This window comes from Cylas formicarius, unplaced genomic scaffold (assembly GCF_029955315.1).
Source record: "Cylas formicarius isolate icCylForm1 unplaced genomic scaffold, icCylForm1.1 PGA_scaffold_2__14_contigs__length_35257938, whole genome shotgun sequence".
Taxonomy (NCBI): domain Eukaryota; kingdom Metazoa; phylum Arthropoda; class Insecta; order Coleoptera; family Brentidae; genus Cylas; species Cylas formicarius.
This window is the reverse complement of record NW_026844319.1, coordinates 12,577,094-12,597,956: the sequence shown is the minus strand read 5'-3', so window position 1 is coordinate 12,597,956 and position 20,863 is coordinate 12,577,094. Positions and strand designations below refer to the sequence as shown.

At 32.6% G+C, this 20,863-nt stretch overlaps 1 protein-coding gene across 1 annotated transcript in view; it reads right to left on the bottom strand.

Annotated features, from left to right (window-relative positions):
- The window catches only part of LOC132697686 (thyroid receptor-interacting protein 11-like), a 72,471-nt gene that overhangs the window by 50,693 nt on the left and 915 nt on the right, over window positions 1–20,863 (bottom strand). The gene's annotated exons all lie outside the window — the stretch shown is intronic.

Below are 20,863 nucleotides of genomic sequence, written 5' to 3'. Positions count from 1 at the left end.
TATCTGGTAGATACATTGTTTCTCTTGAGTCGACGTTTCAGGTTTTGTTTTTGTAAGTACAATTCTTAATGTTGATCAAGATTTAAATACAGTTTTGACTTGATATTGTTTAGCTGTTCGCCTAATCTTTTCTGATATTCCTTTCACGTATGGGATCGTCAAGAGAGAAAGAGTATCTACGTCACATGGTTCCGGTGTTGTTTCCCGCTTACAGTTTGTTATTATTTTGTTTATAGATTTTTCGGAGTAACCGTTCTGCCGCAACTCCTTTTTAATATTATTCAATTCGGCATCGAGAGATGCTTGGTCGCTACATATTGTGATTGCTCTTTTGCACAGTGTTTTAATTATTTAATTATGGTTGCTTCAGAATGGTTAGAACCAAAATTTGGATACTGTCCTGTGTGGGTAGGTTACAGACGTGTTAATAGAACCACTATTTATAGGACTTCTAGAAACGGTAGACAGCCGTTCTTTTCTTTCTCAATAGTAAATTTAATTGATGTTCGCAAAGAATTAAGATGATTCAGAAAAGAGTCTAGCTGTCTATCGTTTCCATTCCAGATAATGAAGGTATCGTCAACATATCGAAGCCAGATCTTAGGTTTAATAGTTGCAGTGTTTATGTCATGAGTTTCGTATGTATATGTTCGCTATCACTGGAGAGAGAGAAGAACCCATCGGCAGGCCATCATCTTGTGGGTAAAACTTATCTTTGACTTGAAAGCAAGAATTATGCAGCATCTCAGAAGCTCCAACACTCCCTCAAGTGGCAGCGAAGTTCTCTCTGATAGGGTTGTATCATTCTTTAGTCTAGCCTCGACAATACTTAACCACTCCTCCAAGGGCACGTTGGTATATAGACTTTCAACGTCAAAGCTAATAAATTTGTCTGATGGATCTAGTTTCACGTTTTTAGAAGATCTACCAAGTGTCCGGAGTTTACACTTGATAACGGGTAGTGATACAACTGTCCGAAACGTTGTGTAGGTTAAAAATAAAGACAATGGAGGTTCGACATCCTTTTAGTATTTCTACTTCTTTCTTATGTTGCAAAGTTGCATTTGCATTTTGTATTTGTATATTTTTAGCAATTTATTTCCTATTTTTGTAAATTTACGTAATGTGTTTTGTATTTGTTTTTTTTTTATTTCCAAATTTCCTTTATTTATAAGGCATTTGATTGTTTAAACCTTATGCCCATCTATACATAAATACATGTATCATGTATATTGATAAAAGGTTTTTATATTGCATAACCTCTAATATCGTTTGCAACATTTGAATTTATTTGTCAGAATGGAAGAGGTTGTGCTGGATTTTTATTTGACAATGACTGTAGTAAAATTAGACTTTCTAGAAGAAAAATGATATAAAGTTTTAAAGCTTATGTTGGACATTCTTAAAATTTTTAGTTGCTTGATAAGTTCCTATAGTATCAGCATCAGCAGTTCGTTGTTTCTGGCCTCGTTTCTAGGGCATATTATGGTGGGATTATTGTTTTAGACACTTCGCATCAAAATTAATTTCAAAGTCAATTGTTTCACGAACTGCTGACTAGATTTAATCTTCAGAAACGATATTACAAACAATGTATTTATTTAAAGTTTAAATTTTAAAGGAAAACCAGTTTTACATTCCATGTTTGTCACACTCTGTGTGGGAATTCCCGTCAACACTATTACGTGTCTATCTAAAACTCAACGCATAGACCCATCTTATCCCAACATTTTGTTTTTTTATTCACGTCTTTATCCCACTTATTAAAAACAAAATACAAAATTCAATGTCAAACGTAATGATTGCCGTTTATTACCAAATAAAAAAAACAAAATCATAAACATTGAACAAATAAAAAGTCAATATCGGGTGTTTCTTCCCCTACTCGTTATAACCAATCGACATCGACGATTCATAATTATAAGCAGACGTTTAATTTGTGTAATTTGTGCTTGACTGACAGTAGTCCATTTCTGTTTTCTACATCATCCAAGGAGGCAGGTGAGGATTGATGATATCTAATCTAATAAATCAATTTAATAAATATTCTGTTAGGTTCAGGTCTGAACTGCGTAGATGCTAGTCCAAATATTTACCTCATTTAAGTAATTTTGTACTATTCTCGGAGTACGCCGTTTGGAATTATGAAATTCCTCTTGTAATCTGGTAAACTTATTGAACAAATTCTATAAATTTTAGTGGTGCGTTAATTTTCAAGAATTATATGTTCTAGTCTTGGTTCTGATCCCGAGATTTTTCTTGCACCACACTGTCTCATTCAGGCATCCTGCTACCCTCATTATTGTTCTTATTTTCTCCGTTACTTCTACCTCTACATAACTCACAAACATCTATGACCAAAAATTTAAAAAGATCTCTACCAGCGCTGTAGATCACCTTAATTTTCCGCAATTAGTATACACATTCTACATAGTCTCATTATTCGTACCTTAACTTAACTATTTCGTTCATAATAATGTTCCATTTTCGATTGCGCTGGTTGTTCTGACAAAGTATGCTGATACAGCCTTAGGAACCGTTCCTATGACGTACAGAAAGGACTTGCAGGACCACATCACACTTCTTTAAAATTCACTCAATTAACAATACTAACTGCAACTAAACGATATTTTCAATACCTACCTCTAAGAAAATTTAAAAAGATATATATATTATTAAAACCGGTTTACTTCTTGTAAAATTAAAATAATAATACGGGCTGAGCAGAGCATACAGTTTAAGCAGGAAATCACTGTTAACGATTTAAAAAAATGTTTAAAAACCTTTTGTTCTGAATAAACACGCTCTTTTCTCCTTAATTTCATTTTAGATTTCGTTCATATTGAATACTACACTTTTAGCCACATTAAGTGTATACAGGTACCTAGGTGCCTGATTAACAACTGCATGTGATGAATAAATGGTGCAAGTGTAATAATTAATGTATAATGTATTCAGGGTGTTTGGCGAAGGATTAACCAAACTTTATGGGTTTATAGATAGGGCCAATATTAAGATATTTAGTAAATAGACCAGTGTCCGAAATGAACCTTTTCACTATTGCCACTTTACCCGCTTATTAAAAAAAAGGGTACTTGAAATTCTTTTGAAAAACTGTAGCACTATTATTTTAGTTACTCAAGTCAAATTTATCAAAGCGTGATTACTTTATCCCATTAAGTTTGTCCTTAGGGACACAATTACAACGGTAATCACTAATTAGTTACTAATTATATAAGTATATAGAACATAGTAAATAGCATATAGTATTAAATGGGTATCATAGGGAACTGAATCAATATACGAACTCACCTAGCTAAATTTCTAATAAGATTTTAAGACTAATAAACATATATGAAATTGGCACTTGTTTATTATTGATATTATTATGATATGGATTATTGATAAGTTTAGATCATAAAAATAGGTAGTTTTTGGTTAGTTGCTAGTTAGCTATTTGTTTTCCATTTTACTTTCAAAAGGCCTTAAAATATTGGTTATTTTTTAGGCAATTCACAAGATTAACATAATAGTATTGATATAAAGTGGTATATTACGCCCAAATTTAGCCTAAACTTTAAACCGCACGAAAGAAGCAAACTTGTCTCGCAGAAAAATGATATGACGTTTTCATGAAAATCTATTTTTCAGCTGGAGCGGTTTCTTGTTCCTCTTATTCACAACCACGGATGGCGATTTCTCGAAAACAAAGTATGTACACATAGAAACGCGCCCATTATGGAAAGCGCGTTAAACGTCATTTAACGTTTAACGTGAAATTTGTGTTTCGGGCTACGGAAACGCGAACGAAGTCGTCCGTTTCGACTGTAGCAAACAACCGCTTCCTTTCAGATAACGCTCCATTCGTAAATATTTTGTTAATCAACGAAGAAAACCTGTGTCTATCACGCATACTGTGAAAATATTGTATTTCACTAACCTTTAATGCTAATCATGCAAAAAACTTAGGCTACTTGTTCTAGTAGAGGCATCATATTCAATTTTCCTGAGTTTTCTTGTCACGACAGAGTCCTTAAAAATTGCCACAATACCAACTATGTCTGCAATTATTATGTGACATCACATTAACCCTAAAATATTTTAAAAAATACATAATTATTTTTATTTTTATAAAATACCTAAATAAATAAAGTTAATTCGTTACGTTGGCAAGTCAACCAAAAATATCATCTGTAGTTTTGTTCAATTTGGATCTCACACACTTCTCGCAGACCCTACATACCGTTTTCAATGCAAAGTTTCAATTCGGATATTAGAATTGCTAGGTTGATTGAAATTATTATATTACATCTCCTACGTATTTTATAGAACATCGGAAATGTATCGAATACTATGCGTTATACGTATACTTATGATGCCACTAGTCCACAAGCGACTAACGCTCTCCGGTACATGGAAAATGGAGTTTGTTCGATGTTCTGCTTTTGGAGATTCTATATTTTATGCTGGATTATTGGTTCTGTCAACCAAAATCGACCAAATGCAAAGGCGAATGCGGTTAACGACAACCAAAATTTAAATTTTACTACTACTATAAGAAGGCAAAACAAGGGGATTCAGTGGACGTTCCAAATATTTATTGTATTTATTTTTCAAATAAAAATATGTCGGATTTTTTTTAGAGCTTTAAAAAGACTTTAAAACAGAGGCAGTTAAAGCGATTTTTTATTACACACATGCACATACAGCTCTGTCTTGTCGTATAAGTAAGGTACTCATTTGGCCATTTTTGTTTGTCAGGGTGATAGAAAAATTATGTCAAAATAAGTTATAAGAATACCTACTGAAATTCTTAAAGAGAAAATAAAAGGAGTTTCTGGAGTCGGATAGAAAAGGTTTGAGTAAAAATTACAATTTCTATATTTTGAATTCCATCTAAAAAGTGAAGCACTTGTTAAAATTGAAATGGCTGAAATTATTTGTTACTTATTTGGCGAACAAACAATATTTTCTTTAAATATTTGTATAAATTAAAGTTTACAACAATGTAACTTCTTAAGAAAGAACCTCGGAAAAGTGCATACTTAGAAATTCAAGCTAAAGCCGGTGGGTCGCGTGTGGTAAAGGCATTCCCACTGCTCGGTACGGATGAAACCTGCTAAGGTTGTCTTTATTAAAATATTTACTTTTAATAATTCCAGAAATTGTTTCTTCGTATAGCTTTCTTCAAAATATAAATAATTTTCGTACAGAAATTCTTTAATTTCTTCTTCATTTGAAGAAGTATTTGGAATTTTTCTAATCAATAACGGTATATGGCGATAGTTTTGGCAACAGCTTATTTTCAAACCAGTCCTCAAATAATTCGGCGGTCATGTTGTCATGGTAATCCACACATGAATCTTTGACGTTTTTGGCAGACAAAAATAAGGCATATTCCACTGAACCATTTTTGGACCCGGCATGAAGAATCATTATACGTTTTCCATGTGAAGGCGGCACGTCTAGTACACACTTGTTACTGTTATCACGCCATCCTTTTTTACTGTGTCGTGAGTGTCGAACCACGTCTATAACGTTTCGTCTAAATTGACTTATTTTGCTCTCGAAATTTTTCATCTGGAACTGAACTGAAAATCCATTTTCTTCAAAAAAGTACGCAATAACACAACTAATGTTTAAGTCTGTCAGTACTTTTCAATGCAGTTCTTCTGGGGTTAAAACACTATTCAGTTTATAAGCGTCGTAAATTATACGCCTAATTAGATATGCGTGTTGCTCTCTAAAATCTTACCAGTACCAGCATCTTATCTCACGTTCCGTTTGGCTATCCCATTTGCAACAATTTTTCTTACAGTTGACTTCGGAACTTCGGTCATGCCACTTTTTTAATTGCTGCCTCTACTTCTTCTTCTGAATTTCTTATAAAATTGTAAACATTCAAAACAATTTGTTTAGCATCCGAAGACAAACGAATCCGTTGTTCTTATTTGCTGAGGTAGTTCGTCTTCTAAATTATCATTAGGTTCGAATATCATTTCCACTTCGTATTCAAATTCTGCGTTGTTTTCCATGTCTTCTTCTCACAAGGGAAAATCTGCTTGATTCCACGGTCTCCACATTTTAAAGTGTTCAAAAAACAAGAACCTTCAAAAAGATTAAGATTATAATAAATATTTATCTGTATTCTTATGACGTATCTTTATCCACCGAGAAGATAATCTATAATCTTAAAAAAGGCTGTCGTTGTTTACAAGTCGAAGAACTATGTAGAAGACACAAATATACAAGAAGAATAATGTTGTTAATCGACAGGCACACAAGAAAAAAATGATTATTTTCAAACTTACCTCTAAGATAAATAGAGTACAGGTACCTTTACCCAGTGAAAACAGCTTCGCAGGGTTAAAGCTCATCAGGTACATAAATTCGTACTTACTGGAAGGATCACAGTCAAATACCTCCGTAATAATACGAACATATTGCAATTTGGATTAAACGCTTAACATACCACCTAATGTTAAAATAAAGGCTTCTACTTATTCGAAAATACCCCGCAGCAGTAATGTTTAATCAAATTTAAAACGGCCCGTTTACGTCTCAAATAAAAATTTCAAGTTTCTACAAATATTCGTTACGATCCATCTGATGGGTTTTACCATGGTCCTGCGAAACTCTGCGGTTAAGGTAAAATACTTAAAACGCCAAAGCAATAAATGCACTATATTTTTGGTCGTATTATATTTGTATTCCTGTTTGCTCGATACCGACTTTAGAAAGAAACAGTTGAAGCTTAGATTGACCTTTAATTACCTTACTTATTTGAGAGTATTATATTCAATATAAGCATTAGTGAAATCGGTAGTGCTTACAAATTCAGGATATTTTATTTAATTTATATTATTATTATTTCATAGTTTATTCACCAAAAAGTTAAATATAAAGGTTGGCTGGGTTAATTTAAACTTTTCATTTATTACATTTTCATTTATACGGGGTTACTCGTTTCACTACCAACATTTTTATTTCAAACGGAACACTCTGATTAATACGGATTTAGATAGACCTTTGAAACACGAGTTCAAAGATATATAATAGTATGGGATTTAAACGTTTCGGAATTATTGACGTTCATTTTGATTGTTTATTCAAGGTATTTCAATGTAATTTAAATTCTCTTTCCACATAAAGAAAGATTTTTTTGCAAAACTTGCATTTTTAATTTAAAAAAAAGTTCCGTTTCTGAATTATTGGTCACCATCTTTACTACGAAGCCTATTTTACAAAAAAAAAATATTGACTCAACAATATACGCTTAAAATATCTGCAACGAATTTTGAAACCTTCTGCAGAATTGAATAATATTTAAAACATGCAGCGCCGATTCTCCAATAGCCACGAGTCCTGCAATAGTAGATCTTAACCGCAATAATTGTTCTTATATTAGTCAAAAATTTTGACATTTTCCTTCATCAAGTATTCACACTATTAACTATTTTTCTTTAATACTTTTTTTTCGTTGATATTGTAGAATGCTATGGCTTAAGTAAAAAAAGTGAAGGTACAGCTGTTAGAAACTACATGAATAAATTTCCATTGAGGCAAACTCCAGCGAAAAAAAAGATTTTACAAAATCTAACGTCAGCTTAGGAGGGATGGATCCTGCATTACAAAAAAAAGACAGCTAGATATGCTATTGCACTTTGAAGACATCCACCCGGCAAGCATCTTGGGAACTCAATATTAAAAGAACAATGCTGCAAATTTGCTTGAGGATTAATAAATGAAAACGAAGCCCTACAAACTTTAACAGCGGGATTATAAGGTCAAGTTAAAATATTGCAGACTTTATTGACAAAAATTTCCAAGAAAATAATTTTTTAGACATTATTCGGACTGACGAATCTATATTCACCCCGTCAGAATTTTCAACGAAAAAACACTCATTATTAGAGTCGAGAAAACAAAAAAAAAATGAAATTAATAGGTTGGGTAGGATTAATTGGAATTCTAAGCGGCACCTTCAATTGCTATCCGATATTGAACCTTTAATTGATGATTCAGTACCATCAAATTTAATTCGATAGAAAGTTAGTGCTTCTTAACACTATAGTTTTGCCATAGAAAACTATTTCAGTACAGGGTATAGGAAATAGATTGGTCAACAGAGTGATTATCATTGCCCCCCAAGGAGCTCACTCCACTATACTTTATATAGAGTATGGTCTGTTCATACATATAAGAGAGTGACCAATTGCTTTTGAATGAGATTATCCAATGGTGGTCATTAACACGATTATTACCTAAAGTTTCGGAATTTAAATTCAGGTAAAATTGTGGTCCATAATAGAAAATAATTTTATACCTACCTGTGTTTAATATTCTTTGGTTTGGTATACTACTTAGCTTAAGTTTATTAGTAATCATTCTTATTTCGTGAGTAGTACAGCGTGTGTTGAATCGTATGCGAATTATGCAAAATATGTGCGAGTCTAGTGTATCTCAGGAAATAATCCCGCCCAAATGTAGAAAACACTATTCTATTGAGACTAAGGAAGTTATAAACAATGTTTATTTGACTCTCATTGAACGTGGTGCCAGCAAGCAAACATCTTCAGAAGAAACGGCCACATTGACGAAAATTCCAACATCAACTGTATGGAAAATTATGAATAATCCCATTTCAGCAAGGAAAAAAAGAAGCGATGCTGACATTTTCTCGAGAAAGTGAGCAAGATATAATACGACGTAAAATTTGCTAGTTATAGGAGGAACAAAGCGTGCCTACATTAGATATCTTAATTAGGAGGCTTGAAAAAGATGAAACCGGTGTTAAATGTGGTAGAACTACCTTATGGAAGTGTATTCAACACATGGGTTAGCTCCAATGTCCTCAAACCTATGGAAACCGAAATTTTTAACATCCCTCCACAAAGTTGGGCAAATTATGTTAAACATATAGAAAAAGCAGAACAATCGTATATCCATATTACAAATAATATAGAACAAATAATAATTAGAACAGGCGATGATAGCGATAGTGGTACTGATATATTATGTGAATAATTTTAAATAATTTAAGTAGGTAATAAAAATAATTTGTAATTTTATTTTAGATTTAAACATAAATACATACATAAATAAATAAATATTGTTTAGTATCTTTTCTAAAAAACCCCAAATAATTAAATTCTAAGCAAAGTACGGACCTATTCGGCCATATTTCATTCTTTCAGCTTGCCCGCGTCTTTCCTTAATTCGTATTAGTTAATCACTTTCTTATATCTATGAACAGACTTTACTTTATTGTATAAAAATAAATCAGCCACTGCCCACGAACTCAGACACCAAATACGACCTAAATGAGAGAGGATATATTCGAAATGCAATACTTCATTTAGAGACTGCATACACTACATGTATCACACAAACTGGAGGCCCCCTTGAATAATTGTTGTTAGCCTTATTCACGTTATAATATTGTTCGGTAATCTACAATAAATATTTTTACCGTCGGTAAGTTCTATTTTATTTTTTATTTGTTTTTCATAGTAATACAAATTCTTAATTAAACGCATCATCTCTATAGCATGTCTATATGACCAATAATTCAGAAACGATGATTTGTAGACCCCCGCACCATATTATACATGGTTGAATTCACCATTCAGCGACAGCGGCGGTTTACGTAAAAAAAAAGTGTGCTAAATTTTTAGAAATTAAATAAACTACAAGAGAATTTGAAACAAGACTGAAATACCTTAGAAAAATCAGTTTAAATATTAACAATGAAGATGAACATTAATAATTCCGAAACGTTGCGTTTAAACCCCATACTGTTGTACATCATTGAACTCTTCTTTCAAAAGTGTATCTAACTAAGTATTAGTGTGCAGCGTGTGCCATTTTAAATTAACAAGTTGGCAGTGGCCAAGGCCTGTGGTGCTTCAAAATACAATAAATAAAAAGTCCATATTAAACCAAGCAACTTTTGTATTTAACTTTTTGTTCAACTTCTTCTAGTTCCTGAGATAATATAGTGGTGATTCATAAACGGGCCACCCTGTACATGTAAATGTACATCGCAAAATCAGTCGGAAAGGTTTTATTGTAAAAAAACATATTTTAGGTAACATTTCACCAACATGGTGGCACAAGTGGTAAAGAAACTAAACGATGGGGAAAATTCGGAAAAAGCACATACAAATCCATAAAAGAAGACTCTCGGGAAACTTTCCATGTAACCATTTTTTAGACCTAAATGACTGTACTAATGCTGAAGCTTCGTGTTTAAACGTTTGTTTGCCGATTCGGTGTACGGAAATATTCCGAGAACTTTTCCTAAGGAAAACACCGACATTCCTAGTAACGTGCGAAACAGTCGAACAGACACAAGTTCGTTGCTAACACACCAACCGATTTAAACGTTGCAAAATTTTATAATCGTGAAAGATTTCAATTGTTAGAGGATCGGCGGAGATTAGGTGAACATGGTATAACAAATTATTAAATTCAAAAACCAACCGCACGATTACTTTTGTGCATATTTTATGATCACGGGCAAGTTTGTATTACACTGATGCAGTTCAAAAGTGCTGACTGATGCGTCTCTGTCGTGGACGCTGCAAATGGAATGCGAGAAACGCGGTTTAAAATTTCATACCGAGAATTTCGCACACTGTAGGAATCAAAAACTCTGCGAACAAATTTGCGGTGTCTCTGACGATTAATCGAACTATAGTGATATTAAGAAAACATTACGTAAGCTGTGAGAGGACGAACGGTTAATAACAATAATTAACTAATTATTCATCAAATATATAAGAACTGGCAAGGGTTAACCTTCCTAGAAAACATATTTTATATATTTTATTCATCTCACAAACACTATTAGCTGTATCTAACAAGACACTCGAGTCAATGAACCAGTACCTAAAACAAGAGATTTTAGGGTCCTTACAGACATTTTTTATTGAATAAAAATACTTAATAAAGCTAATGAAGTATTCTCCCTAAATGTTTTCACCATAAGTGAAATACTAACGTTATTTAAAAATTCATTAATGAAAAAAAAAAAAAAGGTACTACTTTCCAATTCATTAAAAGAAAAATAGTAGCCTAACCTCACATTTGATTTTTTTTTTCAGATGGAGCAGGATATAGCAAACTATATGGAAAGTAAAATGAAGGGAATTCAAAAAAGATTGAAAAAAAAAACACAAAACAAAAACATTTTTTGTTTGCCAAGAAGACACACACACACACAGACATATACAGGTGGTGGATATGTAGCTGTTGTAAAAATGACATGATGATGTTTTAAGCGAAGCCAGTATATCAAACTCTACTTTACGCATCGATGAATGTCACCGCAGAAAGAAATATTACACATGAAAAAAAATGTGAATAACAATATAACGGCGTAAATATATTTTCGTTTTTAGAAAAGATATTATTATAACGTAATTAAAAGGTTTTCGTGTAAATGTAAAAATATGTACAAGAAAGAAATCATGCGCAAAACATTGGCAGAATTCTGTGTCAAGAATTACATCAATAAACCGTCCTAAAATTAACGCTGTTTAAAATTATTTTTCAAATTGTCAATAATGTTAACACTTGAAATTTAAATCTCCTTGAAATGAAAATGAAATGCTTTTTGATGAAGCTCGTCTTATTTGTTTTCACCCAAATAAATATCGAGGTGATCTACCTGCGTATACAGCGTACTTCGCCAGTTCCAAATACTTAATGATAAGATACAGGATTGATTTGGTGGCTTTTTTACTTGGGATATAACTTTAGGATCACTAGGTATAAAAAACAAGACTTGGTGGGTCTGCCTCAGTCAGTCTCATCGATCTGTTGTTAATGGTTAATGAACGAAAAAGACAAGGTCAGACTGGGAATAAGGGCCGAATTTCAAAATTTCATATGAAAGTAAAATAAAATTTAAAATTGTGCTATCCTAAATTGGTAGAAATTAAGTTCCACGTGATAATATTGACCGGCCTTAATCGAAAATCATGTTTTTGTTTGTTTGAAAGTGACTATTAATTGATAAGAACTTATTACTATTTAATATTAACACGAACAAGAATTAATATCCGAATATTAAAATGAAAAATACGTAGGTATATATATATATATATATATATATATATATATATATATATATATATATATATATATATATATATATATATATATATATATATCGGTTACTGGGTGTAATAGTGGCACATCCACAAAATAATAGTTCAATAATAGTTCCGGGAAAATCGGTGATTTAGGAAAATAAAAACTGAAATATAGCTTCTAAATTCTGTGCCATTATTGACTTTTTTTTGTACATATCAATTTCACAAAGTGCAATATTGTGATAAAAAAAACAGTAAAACAGTAGATCAAAGTTTTAACATAGTTTTATTATAAAAATACGTTTAAAAATATAATACGGCAGATTCATTTACGAGATGGGTAACTTTAAAAAACCCAAACTACAAAATAATAAAACACTAAAAATGTGCCCTTATAAACTTTGGCACGTAAACAATAACTACAAAAAAACATCGAGACGCTATAACTAAAAAAAACTAAAAGAAACAACTATCAGATTAGTAGTATTTAAACAAGTAAACAATAAAAAAAAACTGAACTAGAGTTTTTGGTAGATAGCTACTGTTGCTAAAATTATAAGAAACAAGAATTGTAATGGCACACAAAACAAAAGCTAAGCTATTCTACAGTAAAAGCAACAACCAACTGACCTGGAAAGTGACATTTCAGTCTTTGTCACCTTCCAGTCTATTATAAAGGTGACTGTGGCATTTTTTAATAGCATTGCTTTTTAGCAAATCCATTAAATCATTAAAGTTTTTCTTTGAAATTGGTATAACATCTCGGTAAGCACGGTCTAGATTTACATTTTCAAAAGAAGTAAAAGTCGCACCTACTCCCATTTTTCTTTGCATAATGCTTATGCTTCTATAGTCAGATTCACTAAAAGATGTTTTATAGGAAAATATGTCAGGAGCATCTTTTCCTACTTTCAAAACACACGAGTAATTTATTTTGACAAGATCGCCTGAACTGTCCCAATGAAAGTTAAAAGAAGTTTGAGTTACTAGTTTTTTAAAATCAAAAAAATCTTCGTAACTCATTTCGACGTCTTCTTCGCACTTTTTACCAACATTACGTACTCTGCGGCGATCACAGGCACACTGGGTTATGTGTCGGTATTGCGCGTAAAATAGTTGGAAAAACCGGGAAATTCAATGGTGGCACTAGCTCCCTCTAGGGGAATTGAAGTAAGATAACTAACTATATGCTGGTATTGTTCGTTGTTAAAATACAAATGTGCGACTTTTATGTTACAATTGACTAAAAATAGCTATTTTGCACCCAGTGAGCGATATGATATAGAGCTGAACATTGTGTTTCACACACGACAGCTACTTATTAGTTTAGTTTAGTTTAGTTTTCAACAGTATTAAAATCATAAAAAGTTCGAAAGTGACCATTAAATATTCACAAATTTCGAACTTTTCGAAAAAAAACAATAAAATTGCTGGGATTTACCAACCAGTATTTTATAAATCATATTAAATATATTTGCAAACGAAAAGTTGATAAAATGAGTCTTCATATGCTGACAATGTCTATTCAACGCGCATGCGCGAGATTTAAAATATCGTTTTTAACCAATGAATTTGCGATATTCAACAACCAACATGGCTGCTGACAGATCTTCAATAAGTTTTCTCAAAATATGCCTAGATTGCATCAATTTCTACTGTAGTAGGATCACTATATTAACTAATAGCTTACCATGTATGGAAAAACAGACAAATTGTTACTTTAGTCCAAAAGTGGATACTAAATTACAATACTAAAGATACAGTAGATATCTTATACATGTATATATAAATACACAATAGAAAAGATATATTTGCATACCTAATGAGGTTTTGTCGGAAATAGACTTTAATATAAACTAATGTTCTGCCACAATAAACTGATGCACTCTGTATATTCTCATAAAAGATATCCTCTCACTTGCACTCGTAACTCATAACTAATAAATATATGCTGAACATTATTAATTTTTCGTTGAAATAATAAATATTATTTTAATTTTATGTTATTTCACTTTATGTATAACAAACAGAAGAATACACGATGTAAAACTTTGAAAAACGGACAGTAAGCATACAATAACTGCAATACTTACGTTTGGAAGCTGATGACTTGAACCACAAGATTTCCACACGCAGAACAATGGGGCGACAATGGCCTGGACGGACCGTTTTTATATATCTATCCAGTTACCATAGAAACCGAAAATGATAAGCTTCGTGTTTATTTTCGTACCGAACCCAGAAAAAAATGCATGCAAGCGCAAAAATCGATCAACGTTATTTCCCCTCTATATTCAAATATTTGCTCTAATACTGCAGATAAAGGTCCCGTTATTAATTTCTTTTTCGTATGTGATAACAACCAGACACACTAAAATCTATAGCGCTGATAAATTTAACATAAAATATGAAGGGAACATATATTTGCACTTCTCATGCATAAACGCTTAAATAAAATTTGAGCCTTTGAATCCCCGAAATGGGTACGCTTATTTCAAATATAAATGTTTCACCGATATTCACTGAGTGAAAAATACAATATCTCCATGTTTCTCCAGTTTAGCTATTATAAAGCAAATTAACCTTAAATTCAACAAATATTAACGATATTTACAATACAGAAGAAACGGGGAGCCAAAATATGTGGGTACTATAGATTAATCAGCTCGATGAGATGAGCCACTTGTTGAAGCTGTCTCCTAAGATAATTTACAATATACGAACAGAAAGGTACGCATACACGGTGTGGCTTGGTGAAGGGAAGCTCTGTTTAGTTTACAAGCAAAGTCGCGACGTAAGATGATACAAGAAAGATGATACAAGTGCTGAGAAACACTGGAATGGCTGAAAAGGATATTAGACTCAAATGGAACTTATACTACAATCAAACACCCGCCATAAAGCTCAATAAAGAGGAACAGGACAATGTCATTGGAGTTAGACAAGGCTGTATTCTCTCTCCTCTGATCGTCACTGAAAACACGGAACATGAAATTCGATACGCAGATCACACTGCAGTATTTGGCAACAGTCTGATTGGCTTACACGAGTTGACGGAACAGGATATACGATGCCAGTAAACAATAAGGTTTAAAAATAAACATAACAATAAGTAAACAGCACACCCGAAAGTGACAATTCTTCATCAGGGAGATTCCAGTAGAAAGCGTGTCCAAATTCATTTTATTTGCGAACAATAATCAATGAGCAATGGGCCCAAAGCGATTAAATGCAGAATAGAAAAAGTAAGAGAAACTTTTTAAAAGCCACAAGTTGGATCTAAACATCATAGTATTCGATGTTACGTTTTTTCGACACTCTTCTAGGGAGTAGAGAGTCTTGGACATTGACAGATGTAACCCAAAGAAGGCTAGGAGCATTTAAAATTTGGCAGGACAATTCTGAGGAACAGAATGAGCAAAGGAAGTTACGTGATAAACACTATAAAAAGTAGAAAGCTGGAAATACCATCTCCTTAAAGATATTCTCCACGAAAATCACGAAAGGGCCCGAGAGGTGTAGGATATCGTGGTTGAAGAACATGATTTTCCAATACAACCACTGAACAAGGTCGTTATAGTCAGGATGGTCGCCAACAATCGGAATGAAGAGGCACCTAAAGAAGAATCTTAAAACAGTTAAATAAAGAAGTATTCCTTCATTCTTATTTTGCGGTTTCTAAAGTGAACAAAACTTCAAGTCGATCGTAATAGCTATAAGAGTTGGTCGTGTCTTTGTGGGGTATGATCCATGTGTGGTGGTGTATGATGCAGTTCAAGTGACCCGATGTTCTAAATGTAACGAATTTAATCATTCAGCAGCTGTTAGTGACTGTCCATCTCAGTTTATTCTAACAATACTAAATTATTTAATATACGGACAGACATAAAACTTAACAAAACATAACATACTCTCCATCTCTTCTACCTCAGATCATAATGGTGGAAGCTGAGACAGAAAGACACAAGATGATAACATGTTGAAAACTTCATAAGTAAAGAATGAAGACAGTTGTAATAATCTCTAGTCAGTCCTAACAACTTTATACTTTCTAAATCTAACAGTTCGGCCAACTTTTTTTTTTCTAAAAATTGGATCGTGCATAGGTAATCGTGATGACCTTTTTGTTTACCCACAACATGGGCACACATATACATACATTGATGTGTCAATAGTAAATGAAATAATACTTGAGCTCTTTTAAAAAAACTAACGAATAATGATTTGATCGACCCGATCATAGATCAGATGACGTCATAATCTTACAATCTAGAGACTTTCGATGCTAAAAAAAAAAGTAAAAAATTTAGTATTTCGAGTGATTTCAACATATCTGCTTACTTCGACTTCTTAGACACTGGTACAGAAAATCAATGTATTAAATTGATAAGCAACTTCATGCACTGTATGCACCTCTCACAGATTAACTAAGTCAGAAAGAGAAACAATAAGATCATGCAAGTAGTCCCGTATAACATCAACAACTCTATTATTTTTAGAACCTGCAATCTATGTGTTAGTACAGTAAGATGATCATCATATATCACTACAATTTCCTCATTCCTCAAATAAAAAATTCGACTTCACTATATCGCTAAAATCCTAAGAAGTTTAGGTTGTGTGTTAAAAAAAAAATCTCAGGTATACACAGCAATATGAATTTTAATGATAGATACTCGGCAAGATATAATCAACTCTTTTGCACTGTGTTTTAGACAGTCATTTTCTAGAGTCGATTCTTTCAACAATTTTAATGGTATTAGTAATTTATTCCACTCTGGAAATATAAACATAAAGTATTTCTCCAAATTTGGCTTGAATTTTGACGTTTGTCAATTCTGACGGTGATGCCACCGAATGTATTTCTGTTGTTTTACAAAAATGTACCCAAAAACTAATGGTCGTAGAGGAAACATTTAGTAAAATTTGCTGTTTTTCTACTCCCTTCTGTAAAATACCTAATTATTCGCCGATCTAGCGTGCGGATAGTTTCAATTTACCAGGTCAGTTTCATTTCCCACGGACCCGAGTAACTTCGGACATTTCCGGGATATTACCGCATGGGTTTAGAGGCAATCGGATGTTTTCGGAGATTTTACAGCACGGCTTGAATTATGACGTTTGTCAATTCTGACGGTCATGTCAGTGAATGTATTTGAGTTTATTTGCAAAAATGTAATCAAAAACTAACGGTCGTAGAAAAAGTATACTATGGTAAACTTTTTAAATCACTCGTTTATTAAACACATTAAACACTCGCTCCGCTCGTTCCGAATAACTTCGTGACTCAAATGCCGTTTACCACACTTTTTGCATAATATACTATTAATCTATGTCAGCGATTCCATTTCCATTCTGGAAAATGTCTAAAATTGTACTCGTACACAACTGTAGAACGCAAATCACAAATTATAGGGCAATTTCTGTAAAGTTCCACCATCAACAATTTAATTACTGTCTTAGTATATTTCTGAGACCATCGATGAAGATTTTCAAGTGTATAGACCAGCATAGTTTTAAGCTGATCAACAATTGGTCTCCACATAAAAACTTGCAGCTTTTTACCACCATGGGGGTAGCTGCTAAATATAACTATCATCTTTTTGATAAAACTCTCTCCCGTTCTAACACTTTTTGTAACATGGGAGTAATATTCGACTCGAAATTATCATTCATTCCTCATGTTAGTAAGGTATGTTTATCGTACATTGCACTAAAGACTTTAACAATACAGAAGTAATAAAATTATTATATAACTCATAGTTCATAGTTAGTCAAAGTTAGTGTATGCATCAATAGTTTGGTCTCCTGGGTACAATTGTACAATAGTTTTCGTATGCAATATTACTAAATAGATTTGGTTATGAGTCTCTTAAATAAAAATAAAGAAGAACCCTAGACACCGCTCACAAATTTAAAAATCATATAACAAGTGTAATTTTATTTTAACAGGTATAAAAAAACGAAGGTTCTTAAAGCGAAATAATCGATGTTTAAAAGAGGTTGATATTTTGATAACAAATACAATCAATCTCCACATTATGTCCGTTAAAATTCGGTATATAAAAAGCCACGTATTATTTCAATACGGGCCTCTACCCTAACGGCCGTAAATATCCTTATCGAAAGCAAACAACCAGATGGTATTTGTATAAGCGGCAGAGATAAGAACACCCCGTAATCTTTTCCGTAATGTAACTGAACTAAACCGTTTTTAATGCCCATGTCTATTTTTTGTTGTTTAAAATACTCTGCGATTCGTAGATTGGCTTACCCTTTACAAACATGGATATTATAGCAAATTAGAATATAGAGACTGTTTGAAGTTGTACCGCAAAGGGGGAAACGTTTAGTTTGTTAGATAGAAAAACGACGAAAGCATTATAAGTAGCAGTTGAGGTACCTCAAGATCTAGGACCGCTGGACTGGCTACTACTGGAGATAATTGCCGAGAAAACCAAATTTATAATTTTTAAATAAAAAGAACAGTTCGAGAGATATTATTGAAAATCAATAATACATACATACATACAGCTGAGGTCAAATAAGTACTGCATACAGAATGCATTCATTTACCCATGGGGGTAAAATTAAAGCTGCAAACCGGAATTGTACAAAATCGTTTCAGGTTCATATATTGACAAATATTCAAACCCCAGACATACGATTGGGTGTTGTTATTAACTTGCAAAAACTACTAGATGCTTAAGATTGTGAAAAATCTACAAACAATGTATACGAAGTATAAGTTGAGACGAACATAGGATTGAGTAATTCTATCGTTAGGGAAAAAAAATCTATCATCAACTATAGATTTATTAATAGAATATTATGCAACAAGTTTTATAAACTACACTTTACTCACGGGTTTCTTTAGGCACTAGCAGAACGAGCATTTAATAAACAAGTGTCTTACGAAGCTTATAAATGTGTTGCATACTGTAATTTCGACAGGTTATTTAAGTTTTGTATTTTTTGATTGGCTTGTCCAATAACTTTTTATACCCTTCGTTGACATTAATGACTAAATTTTCATGTTCGCTATTTTTGTTAAATAATTTTACGATGTCCAAGATTTTAATAGTATATAAGTTTGATAAACCCCATTTTAGAAAAGAATTTGATATAACATCCGCGGAGCGAGTGATTAATAAACAAATGTGCAACGTGACCATACAAAATTGATTTACGTGAAAATACCATCCGTGCCTAAAATTCACCGAAAACATCCTATCTTTCCCAAAACCGTGATTAAAGTACCGAAAATATTTTTGAAGTGGCCGTGACCGTGGGTAATTATGCTGTTTTAAAGTGACACTTTCAGCAGGCTTCATGCGTGTACAAATAGGTATTTTACAGTAAGGGTGCAGTTGTTGAGAGTTTCGGACCTAAGCTTGCTTAGAAAAACTTAATTTAGAGAGAATTTATTTTCTATTAAAATTGAATAATTAAACTCTAATGTATGGCGAATGCGTCGGACCATTTTGTTTTACAACTAACAGTCGTTTTTAATATTTTTTTATATTTAATACTAATAATAAACATTAAATAAGTTAATAGGTTATTTTAGAATCAATTATAACATTTAGTTAGGTCTAAAAACAGTTACTATGCAATTATTAATTAATGAAACATGTTTCATGTCTCCCACATTTTAAAATGATCTTCAAAGACCAAAGATTCCATTCCACTGAACCCGGCCCTTCTATGCCAGTTATGGCATAGAACATAATAGAAAGACACAATGCAAAGCATGCAACGGAAGAGACTACCCCCAGAAATTTTATCAGTAGCAGAAACCTTATATTTCCCAAAGTAAAGACTGGTCCCGCTACTATTCAAAACCAGTCCATTCCAAACCAGCTGGCTCAGCTTCCAAGCATTCCCCACTCTTTCAAAAAGATGTTTATGCTGCACTGTTATGGATATATTGTCTACAATGGCGGTGGTAACGTCCAACTGTAGTTAACTACAGGCAGATCATATATATATGCTAAAAATAGGAGATATCCAAGAATATTCCGCCCTTGAGGATAGCAAAAGTTGACGTCTCTCCTCGTATACAACACTGCCGCAGCACAACTTGCGTTGTTGTTAGATATGATTGTACTATATGTCAACTTCTAGTGATGAAATATTTTTGACCAGAAAATGGCACTGGACTAAACTCCCCTCTCAAAAGCATTCATTACTACTAATTATTTTTTGCATATGTCGAGTTATTACAGTTCACCAAATTCATCAAGACCCCTTTCTGCTAACAAAAAACCATTGAAGTGAAACTTTAGAAATGTGGAAGAACTGGAAAGAAATTTGTGGTATTTTTGACAAATTTTCTATTGTAAAACATAACAAAAATAAAATTGCTAAATATTGAATATATTAGTAGGTAGAAAAAAAAATTGAAGATTTCTGATCATCTTTTTACCTCATTTGACAAGATGCCCCAAACCCAAAGGCCCATATTTATTGCCACTTGTGCACATCATGTTTTTAGATTTGACATCCATCTATCTTTTTGCCACCATAAAATTACCTAATTAATTTCACTTTCTCTTAAAGCACAATATTGGATTTTTAACCTTAAAATAAGTTTTTTTATTATGATTTCATATCTTCTAAATAAATGAATATCACCATAACTGGGTTTCTATAAAAGTTTAGTTTTTACTTTAGTTTAAAACCACAGTTTTAATTATAAATTTATTTATTACATATTTCATCCGCAAAATAAAGTTCATGCTGATAGCCTATAGACTAAA